The sequence below is a fragment of the Echeneis naucrates genome, chromosome 2 (genome assembly GCF_900963305.1).
Source record: "Echeneis naucrates chromosome 2, fEcheNa1.1, whole genome shotgun sequence".
Taxonomy (NCBI): domain Eukaryota; kingdom Metazoa; phylum Chordata; class Actinopteri; order Carangiformes; family Echeneidae; genus Echeneis; species Echeneis naucrates.
In genome coordinates, this window is record NC_042512.1 from 9,227,794 (window position 1) to 9,251,238 (window position 23,445).

The 23,445-nt window shown below is 41.3% G+C and overlaps 8 non-coding genes across 8 annotated transcripts; 6 read left to right on the top strand and 2 right to left on the bottom strand.

Moving 5' to 3' along the window:
- Positions 1-2,062: 2,062 nt before the first annotated feature.
- On the top strand, positions 2,063-2,253 carry LOC115057729 (U2 spliceosomal RNA). The gene has a single exon (XR_003841946.1). It is a non-coding gene; the product is annotated as a U2 spliceosomal RNA (small nuclear RNA).
- Positions 2,254-2,812: 559 nt separating this feature from the next.
- trnam-cau (transfer RNA methionine (anticodon CAU)) lies at positions 2,813-2,885 on the bottom strand. Its single transcript has one exon. It is a non-coding gene; the product is annotated as a tRNA-Met (tRNA).
- Positions 2,886-4,175: 1,290 nt separating this feature from the next.
- trnad-guc (transfer RNA aspartic acid (anticodon GUC)) lies at positions 4,176-4,247 on the top strand. Its single transcript has one exon. It is a non-coding gene; the product is annotated as a tRNA-Asp (tRNA).
- Positions 4,248-5,931: 1,684 nt separating this feature from the next.
- trnag-ccc (transfer RNA glycine (anticodon CCC)) lies at positions 5,932-6,002 on the bottom strand. Its single transcript has one exon. It is a non-coding gene; the product is annotated as a tRNA-Gly (tRNA).
- A 3,950-nt stretch (positions 6,003-9,952) lies between these two features.
- Positions 9,953-10,040, top strand: trnay-gua (transfer RNA tyrosine (anticodon GUA)). Its single transcript is given in 2 exon segments — positions 9,953-9,989; positions 10,005-10,040. It is a non-coding gene; the product is annotated as a tRNA-Tyr (tRNA).
- A 4,816-nt stretch (positions 10,041-14,856) lies between these two features.
- On the top strand, positions 14,857-14,928 carry trnaa-ugc (transfer RNA alanine (anticodon UGC)). Its single transcript has one exon. It is a non-coding gene; the product is annotated as a tRNA-Ala (tRNA).
- Positions 14,929-15,228: 300 nt separating this feature from the next.
- Positions 15,229-15,322, top strand: trnai-uau (transfer RNA isoleucine (anticodon UAU)). Its single transcript has 2 exons — positions 15,229-15,266; positions 15,287-15,322. It is a non-coding gene; the product is annotated as a tRNA-Ile (tRNA).
- A 4,016-nt stretch (positions 15,323-19,338) lies between these two features.
- On the top strand, positions 19,339-19,420 carry trnas-uga (transfer RNA serine (anticodon UGA)). The gene has a single exon. It is a non-coding gene; the product is annotated as a tRNA-Ser (tRNA).
- The last annotated feature ends 4,025 nt before the right edge of the window (positions 19,421-23,445 follow it).

A 23,445-nucleotide genomic window follows, 5' to 3' on the forward strand; every position in this document is an offset into this window, starting at 1 on the left:
TATTCAGCTGCAACACGTATTTAACTGTTTATAGTGGCTGCTTCCTGTTTACAAACCTCTGAACTTATTATTTATTCACATGATAACGATAAAAGTACAAAGTAAGGGAACTAGCATTACCCGCTACAGCGGGCACGACATGCTGTATTAGCAGCTGAGGCTAGCAGTAGTTAGCTGCCTTATTTACTGACGTTAACTACATTGTAAACACACACCACAACTTAAGAAATAAACTTAATATAACTGTATGAGGCGCTTTTGCACTTTGCTCACCTGTAGAACAGAAACAGAGACGGTCTTGGGTGAGTTTCGGCCTTCTGTGCTGCTTCCTGCTACAACAGGACTCCAGCGGCCGTCCGCCTCATTACAAAGCCGAGACTGACACCTTCTGACGCAAATGGGTGCTGATCTACAGTTACCTCAGGTGAAGGTGAGTGTTTTATCAGGGACACAGAGCGTTTTAAACTATATTCATGGGAAAAAATAATGCTGGGGGGCAAATTAGTTGGGAGAACTAATTAGAAATAATTCTGGACATAATCTGAACGAATAAAACGTCCAGGGTGCCGCACTGTTCTTACACACTGGATATTCCTTCACTGTCCCATCATGAGATTTGACTTTGGCTGGAAAATGTCAGGAGTTTTTCAGCAGCACTGATTTACAGGAAAACATGGAGAATGTCATTTATCACTTTCTCCAGTAATGTGTACAGTTTTCACTGTGCTGCTCCTGAATCAGTGATGCTGTTGAATGTGTGTCGTCCCGCCCGGATGAAAGTAACACAATCAAATTGTGAACTGGAATTGGTTACATTTTTGTATTTTATTTTTTTTTTTCAAACATTGGACAACTTCCTCGCTAATTCACAATTACAAATATAAAATGCACTTCAATCATTTTATTTGCTTCAAAAATGTCAAAAGTATAAGCTTTAATGTGAATCATCTTGCTTGTATATGATTACAATTTTGCAATGATTTGCACATAAACCAGGGTTAGGGTTCGGAACCAGCCTTCTTTGTGTTGTTCTCTTCCTACTTTTGTCTGTCATGACAACACAGAATCGTTGTGTTTTGATAAGCTGTTAACTGGCAGACTGCGGCTGCATTACTCTGGTCCAGACAGGAGCTTCCAACATTTACGCCAGGTTTTCTCCGAAACCATAAAACTGAGTTAAAAACTAAATTGCCTATAATATCATTATAAATATGACACGGGAAATGGTAATCACAATGTTTAAACGACAAATTTACTTTTAGGTCTCGGCAATAATTTAGTGGAAGTGTGACGTAGTCACCAGATTTTCTCTGGTCTGGGGAGTATTGCTTGCTGAAAGTGGTGACGTCATTTAGTGCGTTTACATTCTTCCGATTCTGAGTAAATCGCCGTGTTACATTTGTCCTGTGTTACTTTGTACCGGCTCTCCCCAACGTGTTACTGCCATGTTAAAGCTGAAATAAGTTCATTGACGCTTTAAAATCATCGCGGTACTGATGATAATCCCGTTAGCCGGTCTATGACGTTTTCCATTGTATGTTAGCATTAAGCTAATATTGGGTTATTAATTTAAATTAATTTAAAGTATTTTTAATGCTATTTTAAATATATGAGTGTTCAGTGATTTGTGGTTTTATTCTGTGGATGACAAAGTTACTCTTTAATTTTATTATTCTCTCTTTTGGTCGAAAAAAGCCGAGTCCAGTCGAGGAGAGCCGAATCTTCAGAGAATCCGTGCAGACAGGGGGGTTATTTTGATGGACACACCATGAGGCCAATCACATGAGAGGACAAACTGATGTTTTCACAATAATATTCAGCTGGTAAATTGACATAGATATGAAGTTTTACAGGTGACCAAGAAGAGACGTTTTCTTTGCTCTACAACTTAACTTTGTGAAAATAACATGTCTGTGGTTGTTTTCTGATCCCTCCTTCGTTTCTTCATGTCTTCTGTTTGTGTCTCTCTCTCGGAGTGATGTTGTTACTGAAGCCGACTCTGACCCCTCACTGAGCGGGTCGGTGCGGAGAAACACTCCGTTACCTCCGACAGCTGAGCGGTATCGCTTCTCGGCCTTTTGGCTAAGATCAAGTGTAGTATCTGTTCTTATCAGTTTAATATCTGATACGTCCCCTACCCGGGGACCATATATTAAATAGATTTTTGGAACAGGGAGATGGAATAGGGGCTTGCTCCGTCCACTCCACGCATCGACCTGGTATTGCAGTATCTCCAGGAACGGTGCACTCCCTCTGTGTGTTCAATACAAGTCCTGTTCAGCTCAACATCACCTTAAACACATGATGTTGTCTTCATGTGTGTAACGCTGAGTGTACAGAGTGTTCATGTTCAGTTTATGGTTTTAGAATCAGTGATGCATTCATGTAGAAACATCAGTTTAATGTTGCTGATTTCATCAGGTTATATTCTGCTGACCAGACTGAATCAATAAAGTTTTGTTTCAACACGTCATCGTTTAAATGTTGGTTGTATTTTGCATTTGTCAGCTGAATCCACAGAGTGACTGAAATGATGAAGTAAATCCAGGAAAGGAAAAACATTTGGCTCTGAATCTCAATGTAGATTTGAACAAAGAGCTCCAGCTGAAGAAAACAATGCTGTCTGTTTCCAGATGATGAAGAACTCAGTTCTCAGTTGATGCTCAGTTATCTCCATCTAGTGGACAGATGGTAGAAGTTGATTCCTGAAAAGAGGAAGTGACTTTTCCTCAGATCAAACTTCTTCTCTTCACTTGTTTCCGCATTTGAGGTTTAAACCCAACCACTAACTCCTCATTATTAACTAAAGCTCTGCCCCGTGTGAGGCTCGAACTCACGACCTTCAGATTATGAGACTGACGCGCTGCCTACTGCGCCAACGAGGCCTGGAACAAGCAGAGCACCCAAAGGACCCCGGGCACGTCTGGGGCACCCTGCACAGCACAGACTAACCTCAGGGGAACAGACCCTGCAGGTCATAAATCTGACCTGCAGGGATTATCACAACGTTCACAAGAACCAACAACAACCCAAATCAAATGTTTTTATATATTTTATTGTATTTTACGTTGCATATGTTTACTTGTGTTGGTCTGTAGCAGCAGGGTGGGAGTGGGGGGTTAGAAATTACGGGGGAAAAATAAAAGACGGAGGGACGCTTGTCACTGTAAATGACTGTGATGAGTGCTGATTCTCTCAAATAAAAATATGTTTAAAACAAACAAACCAAATCAATTAAACGGCTTTGCTTTGTTGTGACACCGTGTTTCCCACACAGGGTCAAACACAAGCTCCTCCTTTGTTCTTCTGCTGAGTGAGACGGAGCTCTGATGTCACTCCTCAGTAAGGAAAGTCGCTATTGGCTGTCCTAAAAGTCAATAGAATTCGGTTCATTATATTTGATAATTGTTTATTCATTATTCTTTTTTTTAAATGGCTGATGGTCTACAGACGTCTCCCATGACACTGGAGCCTCAAGCCAGCACCTTTGACCCACATCAAATCATGGACCTGTTGTTCCATCAGGGAACTCTGGACTTTGAATCCAATCTAGACTATGTAGTCTGTAGTTAATACATGTTGGTTGTATTTTGCATTTGTCTGCTGAGTGACTGAAATGATGAAGTAAATCCAGGAAAGGAAAAACATTTGGCTCTGAATCTCAATGTAGATTTGAACAAAGAGCTCCAGCTGAAGAAAACAATGCTGTCTGTTTCCAGATGATGAAGAACTCAGTTCTCAGTTGATGCTCAGTTATCTCCATCTAGTGGACAGATGGTAGAAGTTGATTCCTGAAAAGAGGAAGTGACTTTTCCTCAGATCAAACTGTTGAAGGAGAACGAGCAGCTTCTTCCTCACTGACTCACTCAACCTCTGTCTCCTGGGTTTGGATTTGAGCCTCTTTCTCAGGAGCACACACAGAAAAAATAAGATTTTCTATTCCAACAATATACGTGATGTCCTCGTGTATGAATCAATGTTTCACTGATGCACAACTCCACAACGAGACTGTGTGACGTCACTGGAGATCAAAGGCATTTCCTGCCTTTCATTGATCTCCCACGCGACACAGATTCACACGTCACTCTCTCACGTTCGCTCCAAATGAATGAGTGCAGTTTCTGTAGTGTAGTGGTTGTCATGTTTACATCACACACTAAAGGTCTCTTCGCAGCTCCTCGTTAGTATAGTGGACAGTATCTCCGCCTGTCACGCGGAAGACCGGGGTTCGATTCCCCGACGGAGAGAGCACGTGCGTTTTTCCATAATATGTTATTAACCAGAGTGATAGAAGTAAACAAAATGGCCACACACCCACAGGACTCCGTTGTAGCTCATGAACCACGTGACCACCCCGCAGTGAGATCAGGGAGTGTCGGGACTCTTCTCTCTCTGGGACACTGGATCTGTCTGTCTGTATCATGTCAGAAACTCTGAAACACTCTGAACTTCTTTAAAACACGGTGGATTTACTGATATGAAAGTGTCCAGCGGTCCATGATGGATTATTATAGAAAGATATCAACTTTAATTCAAATACATTGTTGAATATAAACACAGAAGTTAAAATAATCATCTGCAGCTTTTTTCTAATGTTAAAATGAATGAAGTTAGATTTTGTTGATGTCTGGTCCTCTGCTCCAGGTGGAGAGTCCTTCAGTTTGTGGAGGATTTCAGTGTGAATAAAGGATGAGGTCGTGTTGTGTGTATAGTGGCAGCATAAAGACTGGGTCCCGCTGTCTTACTCAGGCTGAACTACAGCGTCTATTCACGGGGGCTTTGACCTGCTCCGTGTCCGACCTGGGCCGGTGCACCCCTCCTTAGACGACCTGGTGATCCCGGGCTCCCCCCGGAGCACCATATCGATACCGAACTTAGTGCGGACACCCGATCGACATAGTCCGCTGCAGCCCAGAGCTCCTGAGCTCAAACGCTCCTCCAGCCTCAGCCTCCCGGTAACTTGGATTACAGGCGAGGGACACACTTCTTTTACGACAGTGACGTCATCAACATTTCCATAAATCTTTTCTGACTTCTAACTTCAAGGGTTTGAATTCACTGATAAATAATAAAGTCTTACCATGTGAAAATGAAAACTCTGATGCTTTTAGTATTCCCATAAACCTTTTCTGACTTCTAACTTCCCCTGCACAGTGATTTATCATGAAGTCTTTATCAGTGTGCTTCTAATGTGCAAATAAACTAAACTAAAGCAGACAGCAACAAAAAGGGAGACACACAGAGACTGAACAGGCTGATCAGGAGAACAGGCTCTGTGGTCGGCCTGACTCTGACGGTTGTTTGCTTTCATGGACCAAGTTTCCCAGGTGGGGAGCTACAGAGCATGTTGGAGAATCTCTGTAATCTGCACAGCCTTAAAATATGACACAGCTGAGTGCTGTTGTTAGGACTCATCTAGCAGAGAGGAAAAACTTTTTTTTTATGGCACAATCGCTAGAGGCCTTTTGCACAGGAAGTGCTTATCATGTTGTAACCTACAGCTGATGAAAACCCAAAGGTAGTTTATTTCTACAACATCTGACTTTAGCAACAAGGAACTGCTGGGATTTAAACAGGCTGCTTTAACCAGCCAACATACACAACTTCACATTCTCCATGTTTTCCTGTTAATCAGTGCTGCTGAAAAACTCCTGACCTGTCTCATCATTTTTCTGTTCTTTGGAGAACAAATTTAATCTGTCTACAAACCTGAAGACAGGGTCTGTTCCATGAACACGACATGCTGACGTTCTTCAGATTATGAGACTGACACACTGCCTACTGCACCAACGAGGCCTGGAACCCAGAGTAAGTAAAAGAGTGAGAAGGAGGAGAGCTGTCAGTGTTTCAGTATAAACATACAGTACAGCCCTGACCACTGTTGTATCCAGGCAGTGCTGACTGCTGCTTTTCATGGAGAGCAGTGGCCATTGCATTGGCCGGGAATTGAACCCGGGCCTCTCGCATGGGAGGCGAGAATTCTACCACTGAACCACCAACGCTGACTGCACAGCTAAACTCACCTCCAATATGATGGCAATGCAGAGTAGAGCGTAGCATATCTCCACTTGTCATATGGAAGACCAAGTAATTCAAATTCAAGTATCCATCTGTCTGTCAGGATGGCCGAGTGGTCTAAGGCGCCAGACTCAAGGTAAACTCCTTCCTGCACTAAAGGGCATTCTGGTCTCTGAAACTTTGACTGTTTCATAATAAAGGAGTTAGGACTTAAAACACGCATGTGTGCTCCCTGTGGCTTCATCTTCATCTTCAGCCTGAGTATCAACTGCAGCTACAGAAGAGGAAGTAGAAGGCAGAGGGCTGGACGCCAGTGTGGATGTGCTGGGGGCATGAAGGACCTCCAGCACTGTGGGATCATCTTCCTCCATGTCATCCTCCACATCATGCTCCTCAATGAGGAGGTGAATCAGGGTGCACATCCTGCAGCACCTGACCGGTCTGCTGGAGCAGATACTGCACCCCTGTGAGCTCTCCAGAAACAATATGCATAAAGTGATTCATTTCCAAAAGTTAATAAAACTAACAACAGATTTTAAAACTTACAGACAATCGGTCACCTGCCAAGATCAAAATATATATAATCACGCTGTGAACGTGCAAATAAAGATCAGTATATGTATCACAATCATGGACTTAAAGCTTTGCAAGAACAAACGAACGGTAACACTTTGGGTCTGTTTGGAGAACATGGGGGGCTGGGTGACGTCATCACCAGAAATTAAAATGTGTAGTAGCATGCATACTGGGGAATTAGCTCAAATGGTAGAGCGATAGCTTAGCATGTCAGAGGTACTGGGGTCGATGCCCACATTCTCCACAAGACTTTAGCTCTTTGTTGGAGATACAGCATACACGGTGGACTTTGGAGGCTTTCGGTAAACAGAAGCAAGACTGTTATTGTGTATGGAGCTCTGACTGTTGCACTTCCATAGCCATATCTGAGGCTCTAACTCAGACAGCTACATTTATTCCTTTCTACATAAATGGTTTTCTTTGGGATTGTCCTGCTCAGAAATTCAGTAAGAATTATGATGATTTGCCATTTTAAATAGATTCTTTGGATCAGCTGCAACAACTCAACCCTAATCCCTAATCACTGCAGTTAACAGTCCTCTCATCATATGCTAACGGTCCTCATGAATTTAAGAGGATCGTTGTCTGATCATTCTGTTCTTCAAACCGTTACCAAGACCACAGAAACTTCCTGCTGAAGGAGGACAACACATTTATTCAACGCACTGCTTGAAAAAAGTTGAGAAAAAGTTTTCAGAAAGTCACAATTTATTATCCAACCTGAGTGTTGACTTGAGTTTCGAATTCAGGAAGTGCTGCTTGTTGGGGCAGCGTTAACTGACAAAGACAATAAAGAAGTAAAGAATCAATTTCTTCTTAGTATCTAACTCACATCAGTCAGAGACACTGTTGATTCATTTCTGCAAAAGTGTTTCTCTTTGGGGTTGTCCTGTTTGGAATTTTGACAAAATTTTTTATTTGTTTCTTGAGATCAGCTAAATTCACAAATTTGTCATCAGCATTTCCTGAACTGAAACACAGACTTGTGATGTGAGATGTGGCTGGAATTGAAACTTTCTGCTGAAGGAGGACAGGGTGCATCATTTTAGTTTAAGATAAGTCAGGTGAGTAAAATAAAATAAGTAAGTCTGAAAGAGAGTCCATTGCAACGGTGGCACAAAGATTAATCTGAAACAAAGGCTTTATGTGATTTGGTGGATTCAGTGAGAGACACTGATGATTATTTTCTGCATCAGTGCTTCTCTTTGGAGTTGTTCTTGTTTGATAGTCAACAAAAAAAAGAAAAATAGATAAAGATTGCCATTTATTTAGATTCTTCTATGCAATCAGCTGACTGCCTGAATTCATCCCCAACATTAGCCAAAGTGAAGCACAGCTCTGTGTTCTGAGAGCAGTAAGTGATATTTGTTGTGGCAGAGTTGGTGATTTCAAAAGTCAATCACAAGGACAGCAAGTTTTATCAGTGTTTTTGGGGGTGGGGGTGAAGAAAGTAGTTTGAAAGTCATGATTCATGAAGATTCATGAGTCACACTGCTGTGTCCTGGTATGAAGCACAGTGGTTCTGTCAATGTGTCCTTTCTTTCTTCTTACCTTGACTGTTGGATTCAGTCATAGCTACTTCTTAGGGGAAAAGTTTGTGACCTCTAAAGAATTTTTTTGAAGTCCCAAATGTTACTTTAACTGGAGGTGACATGTGGATCAGTGCTCCCCTTAGTGGACATTATATTTATTTCCACCGTTCTCTGCAGTCATGCTAATTCTCAACTGTACATATATTCTTAGTGGCTCCTTTTGTAAATTTATTCAAACTTTTTTTTACTATGTCTTTCTTATTTTATAAATGCATTTTGCAGAACAGAGTTGTCTTTAAAGTTTGTTATACATCGTGTATGATGAAAATAAAAGCATTCTAATTCTAACTAATTCTTTGAGCTTGCTCTGGTTGAAATGTTTCTTGAGATCAGTTAAAAGCATACATTTCTCATCAACATTTCCCCAAATGAAGCACAGACTTGTGTTTTCAGAGCAGTAAGTGCTATTAGTTGGGGCAGAGTTGGTGATTTCAAAAGTTGTTCATTCCGTCCAAGCATTAATCAGGACAGAGAGTTTATGCAACCATTTGGTAGAAAAGAAGTTTTGGTTGAAATAAAAACAACAACAAAGATGGCCATTTTGAAAAGATTTGTTCAGATCAGCTGCAGCAACACTAATCACTGCAGTTAACAGTCCTCTCACCATATGCTAACGGACCTCATGAATTTAAGAGGATCGTTGTCTGTTCCTGATGGACTAAATGTGTTCTTCATTACAAACCATTACCAAGACCATTGAAACCGCCCAAACTAAGTAGACAGGCAGCTGTGGGAGTGGTTTCATTCAGGTATAAGATGGGCAAAAGCTTGAAAGGGAGTCCATTGGAACGGTGACACAACAAGGAAGTGGCTGCAAAGACTCTTTGGAGGAGATCATATGTGCAGTAAAAAATGCTGAATGTGACTTCTATTCTCTTTGCTCTCTTTTTCCCCTTCAGTGTTAACTTACAAAAACAGCATTAATTCTTGGAACCATGTTTTCTTCAGATCTAACTCGGATCACTCCAATCAGAGACACTGATGAATTCTTGTCCATAAGTGCTTCTCTTTGGGGTTGTCCTGGCTGGAATTTGGACAATCAGTTTTAGTAGTTTTAGTTCGACATCTAGTTTTAGTAATTTTGTGAGATCAGCTAAATTCATGAACTTGTCATCAACATTTCCCCAACTGAAGCACAGACTTGTGCTGTGAGAGCAGTAAGTGCTATTAGTTGGGGTCGTGTTGGTGAGTTCAGATCAGTAAGTTTTATCAATGTTTGGGGAGTGGGGGTTGTGAACGTTTGAATTTTTGTCACAAATGTTACCTTAACCTGAGCACTGACAGGTTCTCATCACAGGAGTACATCCAGCAATGGGAAGGTTCAGGATCTCTGTCAGACACAAAGGGAGCAAATGTGACCAAAGAAGCCACGAAACACGTCAAGAGCTCACAAAGCTTTTTAACTGTATCAATAACACAGAGAACAGTCAGACAACCAACTCTGCAGGACAACCACAAGAAAAGAAAATAAGAGCAGCAGAAAAACCACCAATGGCTGATTATTGATCTCTGATCCACTAGGATGGTATGAAGTGGACGGTCAGAGTATTTTAGGATGCTCTCTGCCTTCCTCTGTGTGGATCACCATGCAAAATTTTTACAATTTAAAAATTGCTGTTTTAAGGGGAAATTTTACTTCTAAATACCTCCTGATAGCCAGCAGCAGCTTCACTTGGTCTTCACTCACTCATGTAGGACTCTTCATCTACCTGTGTCTGTAGGTTGGACAGTACATAAGTCACATCACCAAATCGGAGCGAGTTGACCATTCGATAGCTCAGTTGGTAGAGCGCAGGACTGTAGTGGTTCATCATTGAAATCCTTAGGTTGCTGGTTCAAATCTGGCTCGAAGGAGACCATTTTTTCCATCAGCCTCATCCAGCACAGTGATGAGTCTGCCTACAGACAACAGGTGGACAGACTGGTCGTCTGGTGTGGTCAGAACCACCTGATGTTATAGATATAACAGACATCAACATGTAGAAATGTTGCTACGCCATCCTTGGAAAATGGAAACAACCTGTATTTGTCCACGCTACACGTGTGAAGAAATGCAAATTTTGAGCCTATGTGCGATCTAATCAGGCAGTCTTTGTGTATTGTGGACTCACTTTGATGGGCAAATATGTACCAACAAGGATGGGATTTGAACCCACGCGACCTCCTCCTGTTAAAGTTTACCTGAAGATGTGGTCTGAACACAGTCTGGTCTTTAGCCTGAGCAGTGTTTCTGCTTTGAGTGGCCTTTTTTTAATGAACGTCTAGCACTGATCTACATCTTCTTTGGACCTTAATCTAACCACAGAGGCTCTGAGCTGCTTCAGCGGGCATCAATCCCACTACCTCTCACATGCTAAGCAAGCGCTCTACCACTTGAGCTAATTCCCCAGCCGTCAGCATATGTTCTCTAAACGAAGCCAAAGTGGTACCGTGATGCATATACTGATCTTTATTTGCACATGCACAGTGTGATTACATATATTTTTATTTTGGCAGGTGACCAATTGTCTGCTAGTTTGTTCTCACGTCTTTGGCAGCTGTGAAAGTATCTCCAGGAGTAAAATTATTAAATCAATACCTTGTTTTAATTGACAATTTCTATATTATATCAGAGGCCCTTTGTGATGCATATACTTATCTTTATTTGCATTTGTATCTGTATACACATACACACACACACACACAAACACATACACCTCCTTTGCCAGCCCTCATGGTTCTTGGGGAATCCATACATGTGGAAACCCTTCTCGGACTGATTGGAGCATCCAAACACTGCACAGCCAACCATGGTATGATACTGATCTACAAAATGTTAGTTGTAACCAATGAACCATTACACAACTGAACATCATCTTTTTTTATTTATTTTTTTTATTTTGGTCTTTTAAAAGTGTGGGCGGTCAAAAGCTGACCAAAACAACTTTGTCTAGACAGGATGTCTATGTTTAGTTCACTTGTTGTGAACTTGTGGGATCTTCATCCTCTTTGGCATGATGTTTGTGTTTGTCAGTGTGCTTCGCTGTAATTCTCCTGTGCATGTACTGTGATGTGACTCTGTCTGCCAGCTGGTATTTACATGGAATTATGGGGAGCCAATGACATCACAGTCACTTCAAAGGCAACTGAATCATTTCAAAGGCGATGGAATCTTGTCCCAGTAATGTCTTATAGAGCAGAAGACAGAGTTTTGTTTTTTTAATTATGTATTATATTATCTTCTATCCACGTTCATTATTCTAATTGACCACTAGCGTGCAGTTACAGTCTATTGGTGGAACACATCATGGATTCTAGGTCTCCCACATGTTTGTCACCTCGTCATGTTTGTTGAAGATGTGGTCTGAGCACGGCCTGGTCTTGAGACTGAGCAGTGGTTCTGCCTTGAGTGGCCTTTTGTTTTGGTGAACGTCTACCACTGAGCTACAGCCGAACACGCTGACTGATTGCGCCACAGAGAAATGCAGAACTTTTCCTGTTGCAGCCTGCTATTCCAGCTAGAATTATCCTAAATATCTGCCTTTAAGGACATTGTGAATGATTTCTAAATATCTTTGAAACCTGTTGATGGTGAACTCAGAGGTTGTTAAAGGAGCCTTTTTAAAGGGTCTAGCATGCCAGTACAGGGGAATTAGCTCAAATGGTAGCGCGCTCGCTTAGCATGTGAGAGGTAGTGGGAGCTTACCTGAGCACTGACTTGGCTGTTGAATTCACTAAGTGCTCCTTGTTGAGGCAGTGCTGACTGACAAAGGCAACAGCAGGTTTGGTGGGAGCCATAACTGCCACCACAAAGTGAAAGTCGCAATTAATTACGCAACCTCAACGTTTACTTGAGTTTTGAATTTAATAGTGTTATTTTTTGGTGCTGTGTTAACTACCAAACACAACAAGTCATGGAATTGATGTCTTCTTAGACGTTAGATGACTTCAATTACAGAATCTATTGATTCACTCCAATCAGAGACACTGATTAATTCTTTGTCTTTCGTTCTGGTATTTCTATTCTATTTCTATGTGTAGGTCAAAACAAGCAGGTCATAAAAAGTCATTTGGCAAGAGTTATGGGGTACTTCGGGTGAGGTCAACTCTGACTGAGAGCGAAGCTCTGCTGGGGTTTGAATGCAGAATGTCCTGTTTACAAGACAGACACTTTAAGCAGCTCAGCATCAGTACTGCCAGTTTGTGTCTCTATCGTAGAGGAAGAAAACACAAAGGTCTGTCACAAAGGTTCTAATGACATCAAAGAGATCAAAGACTCCTCCCATTTTTTCCACAGAGTGCACACTGTCAATGAAGCTCCAAAGACAAATGTGGTCCTGCCAGATACCTTTGAGTTCTGCAGACAGAAGCAACAACAAAACTGGAACTAATTTTCACTGCACTGACCGACTGCGCAACAGATGTTGCCCCTTACTTCAGTGTTCCTGGTCTGTTTTAACTGCTCTTAAATGAAAACTCTTATTTTAAACTCTTAAGCTGTTAAAACTGTCTCAGAGTGGTTAACATGAGTAACTGCAGTGAAAATAAAACTGGGCACTGAAAATGTCTTGTGGATGGTATCTGGTTTGGTTTCACCTCCACAAAACTTCAGGCTGTTCCAATGAGAGACAAGAAGACTGTGCAGTTAAGTGACTCCTCCCACTTTTTCCCGGGTTCGATTCCCGGTCAGGGAAAATATTTTTAACAGATATTGATAACGGTATCGGGGAAAAATTTCATATCGGTGCATCAGTAGTTTGAAGGTTTGAAGTCTTCTGTGTGACAGGCAGAGATACTGTCCACTATATTAACGAGGAGCAGGAAAGAGAAACATCATGTGGTGTGTGACTTCACTTCCTCTGTGGAAAAACAAACTGTGAATGAAGTTCTCTAATGTCTTGTGAATGATAGTCCAATAGTCCTCCTGGAATTTTAAAATTGTCTGTGATGTGAAGAAATGAAATGGATCATCAGAAAAACACTTCCTGCTGCACCACAGAGTATGTGAGGGTTTACCAAAAGGTGCAAACAGATGATCTGACCCTGACGTGAGTCGAACACGCAACCTTCTGATCTGGAGTCAGACGCGCTACCATTTACCATTTACCACAGAGTCACACAGTCTTGCTTAACTGTGACAACCTTGAGATAGCTCAGTTGGTAGAGCGGAGGACTGTAGAGGCTGGTTGTTAAAATCTTCAATGATCATTCAATATGGACCTTAAGTCAGAAGTTCACGAATTGAACCCGGGCCTCTGGCATGAGAGGCAAGAGTTCTACCACTGAACCACCAATGCTGACTGCATAGACAAACCCACCTCCAATATGATGGCAATGCAGAGTAGAGCATAGTCAGTTATTTTGAATTCTGAAAGAAACAAAAGACACTGGACAAGCACTGAGTGAGGTGCCGTATTCCATCCTGAACAGGAAACGTTTCAGCTGTGTGCTGTACCTATGATACTTTGTTCTGAAAGTCCGATCTCAGTATCCTGTCTGCAGAAGTCAGATCATAACAGTGAAAACGTAACGTTCTCCTTCTGGTACAGCTTCAACTTTGGTTGAGGAGGTGAAACCAAGCAAAGCCCCAGATAGCAGATACCAGTCCCACTACCTCTCACATGCTCAGCAAGCGCTCTACCATTTGAGCTAATTCCCCTGTACTGGCATGCAAGCTAAGCTTTGGGAAAAGGCCCCTTTAACAACCTCTGAGTTCACCATCAACAGGTTTCAAAGATATTTAGAAATCATTCACGATGGCCCTAAAGGCAGATATTTAGGATAATTCTAGCTGGAATAGCAGGCTGCAATCGGAAAAGTTTGTTCAGTTGTGTCATGGTTCATTGGTTACAACTAACATTTTGTAGATCAGTATCATACCATGGTTGGCTGTGCAGCGTTTGGATGCTCCAATCAGTCCGAGAAGAGTTACAGCATGTATGGATTCCCCAAGAACCATGAGGGCTGGAAAAGGTGGTGTGTGTGTGTATACAGATACAAATGCAAATAAAGATAAGTACATGCACCATAAAGGGCCTGTGGTATAATATGGAGATTGACAATTAAAAAGACGACGCGATTTAATCATTTTACTCCTGGAGATACTTTCACAGCTGCCAAAGTCGTGCGAACAAACTAGCAGACAATCGGTCACCTGCCAAGATAAAAATATATATAATCACGCTGTGCACGTGCAAATAAAAAGCCGTATATGCATCATAATCATGGACCAGTAAAGTTGATGACAGATAGAACATGATGTTACTTCATCAGTTAAGTTTGGTATATTTCATTAACATTTTGTTAGAGGCAGGTGGAAGGAATTTCAAAAGCTTTGTCACAGGTTCCTGCCATAATTCTTGATGCCCCATATTCAGATACTTGAACATTTTTTTTTGTTACCGTTCATTTGTACTCCTATGGTTTTACACATGACCCATTTCTGGTGATGGTGTCACCCAGCCCACCATGTTCTCTGAATGGACCTGAAGTGTTTGTCTCTCTGCTAGATGAAAAAAGACTTCATGAGGACTGAGACTGCAAAACTGTGCAGGGAAAGTTAGAAGTCACAAAATGTTTATGGAAATACTAAAAGCACCAAACTTTTCATTTTCACATTATTAGACTTCTGGATCGCTGTCTCCTCTTCTTCCTATAGTCTGGGGAACTGCTAAAGCTACCGCACCATGCAGGGGATGTAGCTCAGTGGGAGAGCGCATGCTTTGCATGTATGAGGCCCCGGGTTCAATCCCCGGCATCTCCACTAACCCTAACCCTTACGATGAGAGCAGAGGAGTATCTTAAGGAGGAGTATCTCAACAGAGCCGGGCTTTTGTTTGGGTCATCTGGCTCGACAGTCGAAAGCTCCAACCAGAGATAACGAGTATCACAACGTTATCAACTTGGTTTGTCGACCCAGGCTTTCCTCAGCAGGCTCTGTGCATGTCCACATAAAAAAGGGCTGTTTACAGGGACCAGATTTTCAGTCCAACATTCTCCCAACTGAGCCATTTCGGGTGTTACTGTTTGTTTCACAGAACGTTTCAGGGGGGACAAGTCACAGGCTCCAGTGGCGCAATCGGTTAGCGCGCGGTACTTATAAGACAGTAACTTGCAGAGTGATGCCGAGGTTGTGAGTTCAAGCCTCACCTGGAGCAGCTGATTGAGCTTTTGGAAGATTGGTATCTTGTTGCAAAAAGTTGAAGCTCAAAACACAAACGTAGTCAAACGTAGTTCTGCCGACAGAAGCAACAACAAAACTGGAACTAATTTTCACTGCTATGCAGATGAGCCCCACTACCTCTCACATGCTAAGCGAGCGCTCTACCGTTTGAGCTAATTCCCCTGGGCTGGCATGCAAGCTAAGCTTTGGGGAAAAAAAAGTGAATAGATCGAAGGAGGCAGACTGGGTACTCGGCACTAAAACAACATTCGAAATTTGCTTTACTTCCACTGCTAAGGAAAACTGCTGGGAGTTAAAACAAGCAAGGTTAATACTGTACTGAAGATCTTCCCTCTTCAGCTAGTGCAGCTTCAGTATGGCATTACTATTGTAATGATGTCATCTTCAAATACAACAAACTTTGGATAGTGAACAGCTAGCTGTTGCTAAAAAGCCATTAGCAGAGGATGGTTTCGATCCATCGACCTTGTGGGTTATGGGCCCAGCACGCTTCCGCTGCGCCACTCTGCTCATAGGACCTCCAAAGCGAAGTACTTGTACAACAGCCAACAACATTCTGCCATTTTCTTGTGGCAGGTCAAACGATCCTTCTGCAGCTGGCGTTCAGGTCGCAGTCTCCCCTGGAGGCGTGGGTTCAAATCCCACTTCTGACAGAAACTGCTTCTCTTTCACATCTACCGCAGCAAGGTGTGTTTGGGGACAAAGGTATTTTGGTCGACTTTTGGCCACCCACACTAAAATTCACTGAAACACTGAAAGTCCTGATGCTTAGCTGCTTAAAGTGTCTGTCTTGTAAACAGGACATCCTGCATCCAAACCCAGCAGAGCTTTGCTGGGGTTTGGATGTAAATCAGATTTACTTACTGCTCTCAGAACACAAGTCTGTGCTTCAGTTCGGGAAATGTTGATGACAAATTCACTCACTCAGCTGATCTGAAGATATCTATCAAAACTGGTTTTAATACCATCCAGGACAACCGCAAAGAGAAGCACTTGTACAAAAGGAAGTCGTCTGTGTTTCATAATTGAAATGATCGGTATTGTATTGTAAGAAGATGTTGTTGTTTTTGTCAGTCAGCACTGCCCCAACAAGTAGCACTTACTGAATTCAACAGTCAAGTTAGTGCTCAAGTTAAGGTAACATTTGTGACTTTCAATTACTTCCTCAACCCTCACCCCCCCCCCCCATATCACTGATAATACCTGCTGTCCTGGTGATTGAAAAAAAGAAGGAATGACATTCCTCATCTTTTTTGTCCAATTTCCAACCAGGACAACCCCAAAGAGAAGCACTTATGCACAAAGACTTCATCAGTGTCTCTGATTGGAGTGATCCGAGTTAGATCTGAAGAAAACATGGCTCCAAGACTTATTGTTGTTTTTGCCATTTAACAATGAAAGGGGAAAAAGAGAGCAAAGAGAATAGAAACATTCATGGAGAAAATAGTCATCAATGTCTCTCATTGAATTGGCTAAGTCACATTAAGCTTCAATTCTGACCTAACTCTGGTGATTACTGATTAGGGTAGTGTTGTTTCAACTGATCTGAAGAAATCTGTTAAAAATGGGAATCATTTTGTTGAAATTCTAACCAGGACAACCTCAAAGTGAAGCACTTTTGCATAAATAATTCATCAGCGTTTCTGATTGAGGTGGTCTGAGTTAGATTCTAAGAGTCTAATGGGAAATGGGTAAAGGAAGGAAAACTTCTGAAATCACCAACATTACCCCAACAAATAGCACTTACTGCTCTCAGAACACAAGTCTGTGCTTCAGTTGGGGAAATGCTGATGACAAATTAATACATTACACAACTAATCCTGCTAACTAATTTTTCCTCAATATTCCAACCAGGACAACCCCAAAGAGAAGATGCTGTTGAATCATCAATGTCTCTGATTGAAATGATCAGAGTTAGATTCTAAAAAGAAATGGCTCCCAAACCTCCCGTTGTTTTTGTCAGTCAGCACTGCCCCAACAAGTAGCACTTACTGAATTCAACAGTCAAGTTAGTGCTCAAGTTAAGGTAACATTTGTGACTTTCAAATTACTTTCTTAACTCCCAGCACCCCAAAATTAACAGAACTTGCTGTACCCGTGATTGACTTTTGAAATCACCAACATTACCCCAACTAATAGCACTTACTGCTCTCAGAACACAAGTTGGTGCTTCAGTTCGGGAAATATTGATGACTCATTCATTTGATCTGAAGAAAACTGTTTTTTTTTTAATTCCATCCTGGACAACCCCAAAGAGAAGCACTGATACAAAAGGCATCAGTGTTTCTAATTGAAACGATCGGACTTGTATTCTAAGAAGATGTGGTTGTTTTTGTCAGTCAGCACTGCCCCAACAAGTAGCACTTACTGAATTCAACAGTCAAGTCAGTGCTCAAGTTAAGGTAACATTTGTGACTTTCAAATTACTTTCTTAATCCTCACCCCCCATATCATTGATAGCAGATGCGGTTGGGGTGATTGACGGAGAAGGAATGGCATTGCTCATCATTTTTGTCCAAATTCCAACCAGGACAACCCCAAAGAGAAGCACTTATGCACAAAGACTTCATCAGTGTCTCTGATTGGAGTGATCCGGGTTAAATAGCTCACACATGATCTCCCCCAAAGAGTCTTGCAGCCACTTCCCTGTTGTGTCTGAATGAAACCACTCCCACCTGTCTACTTTGTTGAGACGGTTTCAATGGTCTTGGTAATGGTTCATATCAGGAACAGACAACAATCCTCTTAAATTCATGACGTCCTTTAGCATATGGTGAGACGGCAGCTCACTGTGGTGATTGGTTATTAGGGGAGTGTTGCTGCAGCTGATCTGACCAAATCTGTTCAAAATGGGAATCTTTGCTTTTTTTGTTTTCTTTTGTTTTCCAACCAATTCCAACCAAAACTAGAGATTTGAATTTGTGTTATTCATTGACACAGCACCAACAAAGAGCATGTACTACTTTCTGAACACAAGTCTGTGCTTCGGTTCAGGAAAGGTTGATGACAAATTCAGCTGCTTTTAAGAAATGTATTTAAACTGGTTTTAATTCCATCCAGGACAACCCCAAAGAGAAGCACTTGTACAAAAGGACGTCATCAGTCTTTCTAATTGAAATGATCAGTGATGCATTCTAAGATGTCTTTGTCAGTCAGCACTGCCCCAACAAGTAGCACTTACTGAATTCAACAGCCAAGTCAGTGCTCAAGTTAAGGTAACATTTGTGACTTTCAAATTACTTTCTTAACCCCCACCACCCAAAAATTGATAGAACCTCATCTGCTTGTGATTGGCTTTTGAAATCACCAACATTACCCCAACTAATAGCACTTACTGCTCTCAGAATACAAGTTGGTGCTTCAGTTCGGGAAATGTTCGTGACAAATTCGCGAATTTAGCTGTTTTAAAGAAATCTATCAAAACTTTAATTCCATCCAGGACAACCCCAAAGAGAAGCACTTATGCACAAAGACTTCATCAGTGTCTCTGATTGGAGTGATCCGAGTTAGATCTGAAGAAAACATGGCTCCAAGAATTAATGCTGTTTTTGTAAATTAACACTGAAAGGGGAAAAAGAGCAAAGAGCATCTCCTTTTCCTGTTCCATCAGTAACCATCAAAGGAGATGCTGATTCTGTGATGTCACAAAGGTTCTAATGACATCACAGAGATCAAAGACTCCTCCCACTTTTTTCTCATGACCTCCACAGTAGAGTGCACTCTTTTAATGAAGCTCAAAAGGCAATCATGGTCCTGCCAGATACCTTTGAGTTCTGCAGACAGAAGCAACAACAAAACTGGAACTATTTAGACTGAACCTGGTTTGTCTGTATTACTTCCAAGGTAGGCTTGGAGGTCTACCAGGTCCAATTCTCTCCAGATGTCTGAGTTGGCAGCTGTGCTTCCTCACAACAAGAAGGTGCTGTTTCCTTTGAGGAGGAAACTATCTAGGCCGGAAAATGCTGAGTAATGCTGGCGTTGGTGTGCGTGGTTGTTGTGGCCGAGTGGTTAAGGCGATGGACTTGATATCCTTTGGGGTTTCCCCGCGCAGGTTCAAATCCTGCCAACAACGGTCTGTTGCTTCTTTCATGCTTATTCGTTTTGCTGCCACAGTCCTGGTCATATTGGATGAACTGTTGGAGTTACTGCCTTCACTCCTGACGTCCAAGAATCATGCTACGTGTTAGGAGAAATTACACTTCCTGTCTGAATACCCAAAGAACAACTCCAATCTCCTCCTTAAAGTTGCATCCTCATTCTGATCACCTGGCTCCACCCTACATGCAGCTCCAGGCCGGGAACTGAACCCAAGAACTTATTGTTGTGCGGAAGCAGTTTAACTTTCAGCAATCTATGTGTGTAGAAACAAGGATGGAAGGTCTCTGGTCTAGTCTCCTTGATTCAGATGATTACTTGCTTCAACACTCCTGTCAACCAAAATTATCTCGGAATTCTCAAATTCTTCAAATCCCGGATGAGCCCATCTGTTGAATTGCAGCCATTCGGGGTGCTAACCATTACACTATTGTAGAGGAAGGTAACACAAATGGGAACAAAAACACTCAGTCACACTCATGGAGCCAAAATCAAAAGAACATCAGATTGAGACAGGAAGAAAAAATGGAACCAAAGTGTGAAAATAATGATTATCATCAGCATGATGATGAAAATGTGTTTGGCTCTTAACTGAAAGGATGGTGGTTCAACCACACCCAGCTATGTCTCTGGATGTCCTACATCTAAACATCTCTGTTATCTTTCAAAGATACACAATCCATGAATGACTCAGTTAACTGAACAAATTAGTTTGAACCACTCACTCCCTCATTTTCTACCAGTTATCCACCACTGCTGAGACCAGATGCCCAGATGGCATTTTCACTTTACAACAGCCAGAAAACATCATGAGGTGCCCAAGTGGTGAAGGTGATGGAATGCTAATCCGTTGTGCTTTGCACATATGGGTTTGAATTCCTTCCTTGTCAGTCTTCAGCTCTCTTTGATTGACTTTTGAAATCATCAACATTACCCCAACAAACAGCACTCACTGCTCCCAGAACACAAGTCTGTGTTTCAGTTTGGGAATTGTCGATGACAAATTCATGATCTCAAGAAATCTACTGAAACTGGTTATAACTTTTGTCCATATTCCATCCAGAGGAATCCAGAAGCACTTATTCACAAAAATTCATCAGTGTGTGTCATTGGAGAGTTCCGAGTTAGAGCTGAAGAAAACATGGCTCCAAGACTGAAAGACCAGAAAGTGAAAGGGGAAAAAACATAGAAAATAGAAACATCCATGCAGAAAATAATCATCAATGTCTCTCATCAAGTCACATTAAGCTTTCATTCTGACCTAACTCTGGTGATTAGTGATTAGGGTAGTGTTGTTTCAATTGATCAGGAGAAATCTGTTCAAAATGGGAATCTTGATCATTTTGTTGAAACTCTAACCAAGACAACCCCAAAGAGAAGCACTTGTGCACAAATAATTCATCAGTGTTTCTGATTGAGGTGGTCTGAGTTAGATTCTAAGAATCTAATGGGAAATGGGTAAAGGAAGGAAAACTTCTGAAATCACCAACATTACCCCAACAAATAGCACTTACTGCTCTCACAACACAAGTCTGTGCTTCAGTTGGGGAAATGCTGATGACAAATTAATACATTACACAACTAATCCTGCTAACTAATTTTTCCTCAATATTCCAACCAGGACAACCCCAAAGAGAAGATGTTGTTGAATCATCAATGTCTCTGATTGAAATGATCAGAGTTAGATTCTAAGAAGAAATGGCTCCCAAACCTCCTGTTGTTTTTGTCAGTCAGCACTGCCCCAACAAGTAGCACTTACTGAATTCAACAGTCAAGTTAGTGCTCAAGTTAAGGTAACATTTGTGACTTTTAGATTACTTTCTTAACTCCCACCACCCCAAAATTGATAGAACCTGCTGTCCTTGTGATTGACTTTTGAAATCACCAACATTACCCCAACTAATAGCACTTACTGCTCTCAGAATACAAGTCTGTGCTTCAGTTCGGGAAATGTTCATGACAAATTCACAAATTTAGCTGATTTAAAGAAATATATCAAAACTTTAATTCCATCCAGGACAACCCCAAAGAGAAGCACTTATGCACAAAGACTTCATCAGTGTCTCTGATTGGAGTGATCCGAGTTAGATCTGAAGAAAACATGGCTCCAAGAATTAATGCTGTTTTTGTAAATTAAACCTGAAAGGGGAACAGAGAGCAAAGAGAATAGAAGTCAGATTGAGCTCAAATTTTTACCTCACATGATCTCCTCCAAAGAGTCTTTGCAGCCACTTCCCAGTTGTGTTGCAGTTCCAATGGACTCCCTTTCAGGCTTTTGCCCATCTTATACCTGAATGAAACCACTCCCACAGCTCCCTGTCGACTTAGTTTGGGCGGTTTCAATGGTCTTGGTAATGGTTTGTAATGAAGAACACATTTAGTCCATCAGGAACAGACAACGATCCTCTTAAATTCATGAGGACCGTTAGCATATGATGAGAGGACAGCTAACTCTGGTGATTAATGTTGCTGCAGCTGATCTGAACAAATCTTTTCAAAATGGCCATCTTTGTTGTTGTTTTGATTCCAACCAAACCTTTTTTCTACCATATTGTTGAATAAACTCTCTGTCCTGGTTAATCCTTGGATGGAATGAAAAACAAACTCTGCCCCAACAAATAGCACTTACTGCTCTGAAAACACAAGTCTGTTCTTCAGTTGCAGAAATATTGATGAAAAATTCATAGATTTAGCTGATCTCAAGAAATCATTAAAAACGGGTCAAATTTCCACCAGAGCAACCTCAAAGAATTAGAATTAGAATTAGAATGTTTTTATTGCCATAATACACAACGTATAACAAACTTTAAGACAACTCTGTGGTACAAAATATAATTATAAAATAAGAAAGATAAAAGATGAAGTAAAAAATAAAATGTATGAATATATTTACAAAAGGAGCCAGTAAGAATATATGTACAGTTGAGAATTAGCATGACTGTAGATAACGGTGGAAATAAATAAAAAAGTAAAAAAACAAAAGTACCTATTCCTGAATTTAACAGTTAAGGTAACATAAGGTAAGAAGAAAGAAAGGACACATTGACAGAACCACTGTGCTTCATACCAGGACACAGCAGCGTGAATCATGAATCATCATGAATCATGTTCGGGAAATGTTTATGACAAATTCATGACTTTGGCTGATTTCAAACAATAAATATAAATAAATAAAACAGTCTGTCCAAATTGCAAACAGGACAACCCCAAAGAGAAACGCTCATGCAGAAAGGAATCAATAGTGTCTCTGACTGATGTGATCTGAGTTAGAAGACATTGATTCTTTACTTCTTTATTGTCTTTGTCAGTTAACGCTGCCCCAACAAGCAGCATTTACTGAATCCAAGTGAATCAAGTCAACAAACACGTTGGATAATTAATTGTGACTCTGGACTTTTTTCCAGTTTGTTGAATAAATGTGTTGTCCTCCTTCAGCAGGAAGTTTCTGTGGGCTTGGTAACAGTTTTAAGAACAGAATGATCAGACAACGATCCTCTTAAATTCATGAGGACTGTTAGCATATGATGAGAGGACTGTTAACTGCAGTGATTAGAGATTAGGGTTGTGTTGTTGGAGCTGATCTCAAGAAATCTATTTAAAATAGCAAATCAACTTTTTTTTTTACTGAATTTCTGAGCAGGACACCCCCAAAGAGAAGCATTTATGTAGAAAGTTAAAAAGCAGCTGTGTTGTGTTAGAAACACCAAACATGTCCAGAAAAGACAAACTGTTCTGTGTATTTCCCTGAAGAGTTGCCAGACTGTGTTCACACCATGATTCCTGCCATCACAGTTCACCTTTTGTGTCTTTCTTTTGTTATCCTTCACAAAATTTTATTTGCTGGCACAGAGGCACGAATAGAAAAATGGCGAGGGGGGCTGTGACTTGGTTCCCATCATTCATATTAAAGAGCCATTCAAGAGACTCTCTGTGATCTCTGTGAACATAAATCTTTACCTCGGTCTTCTGATCCAAAGTCAAACACCTTGTCCTTTGGGCCAT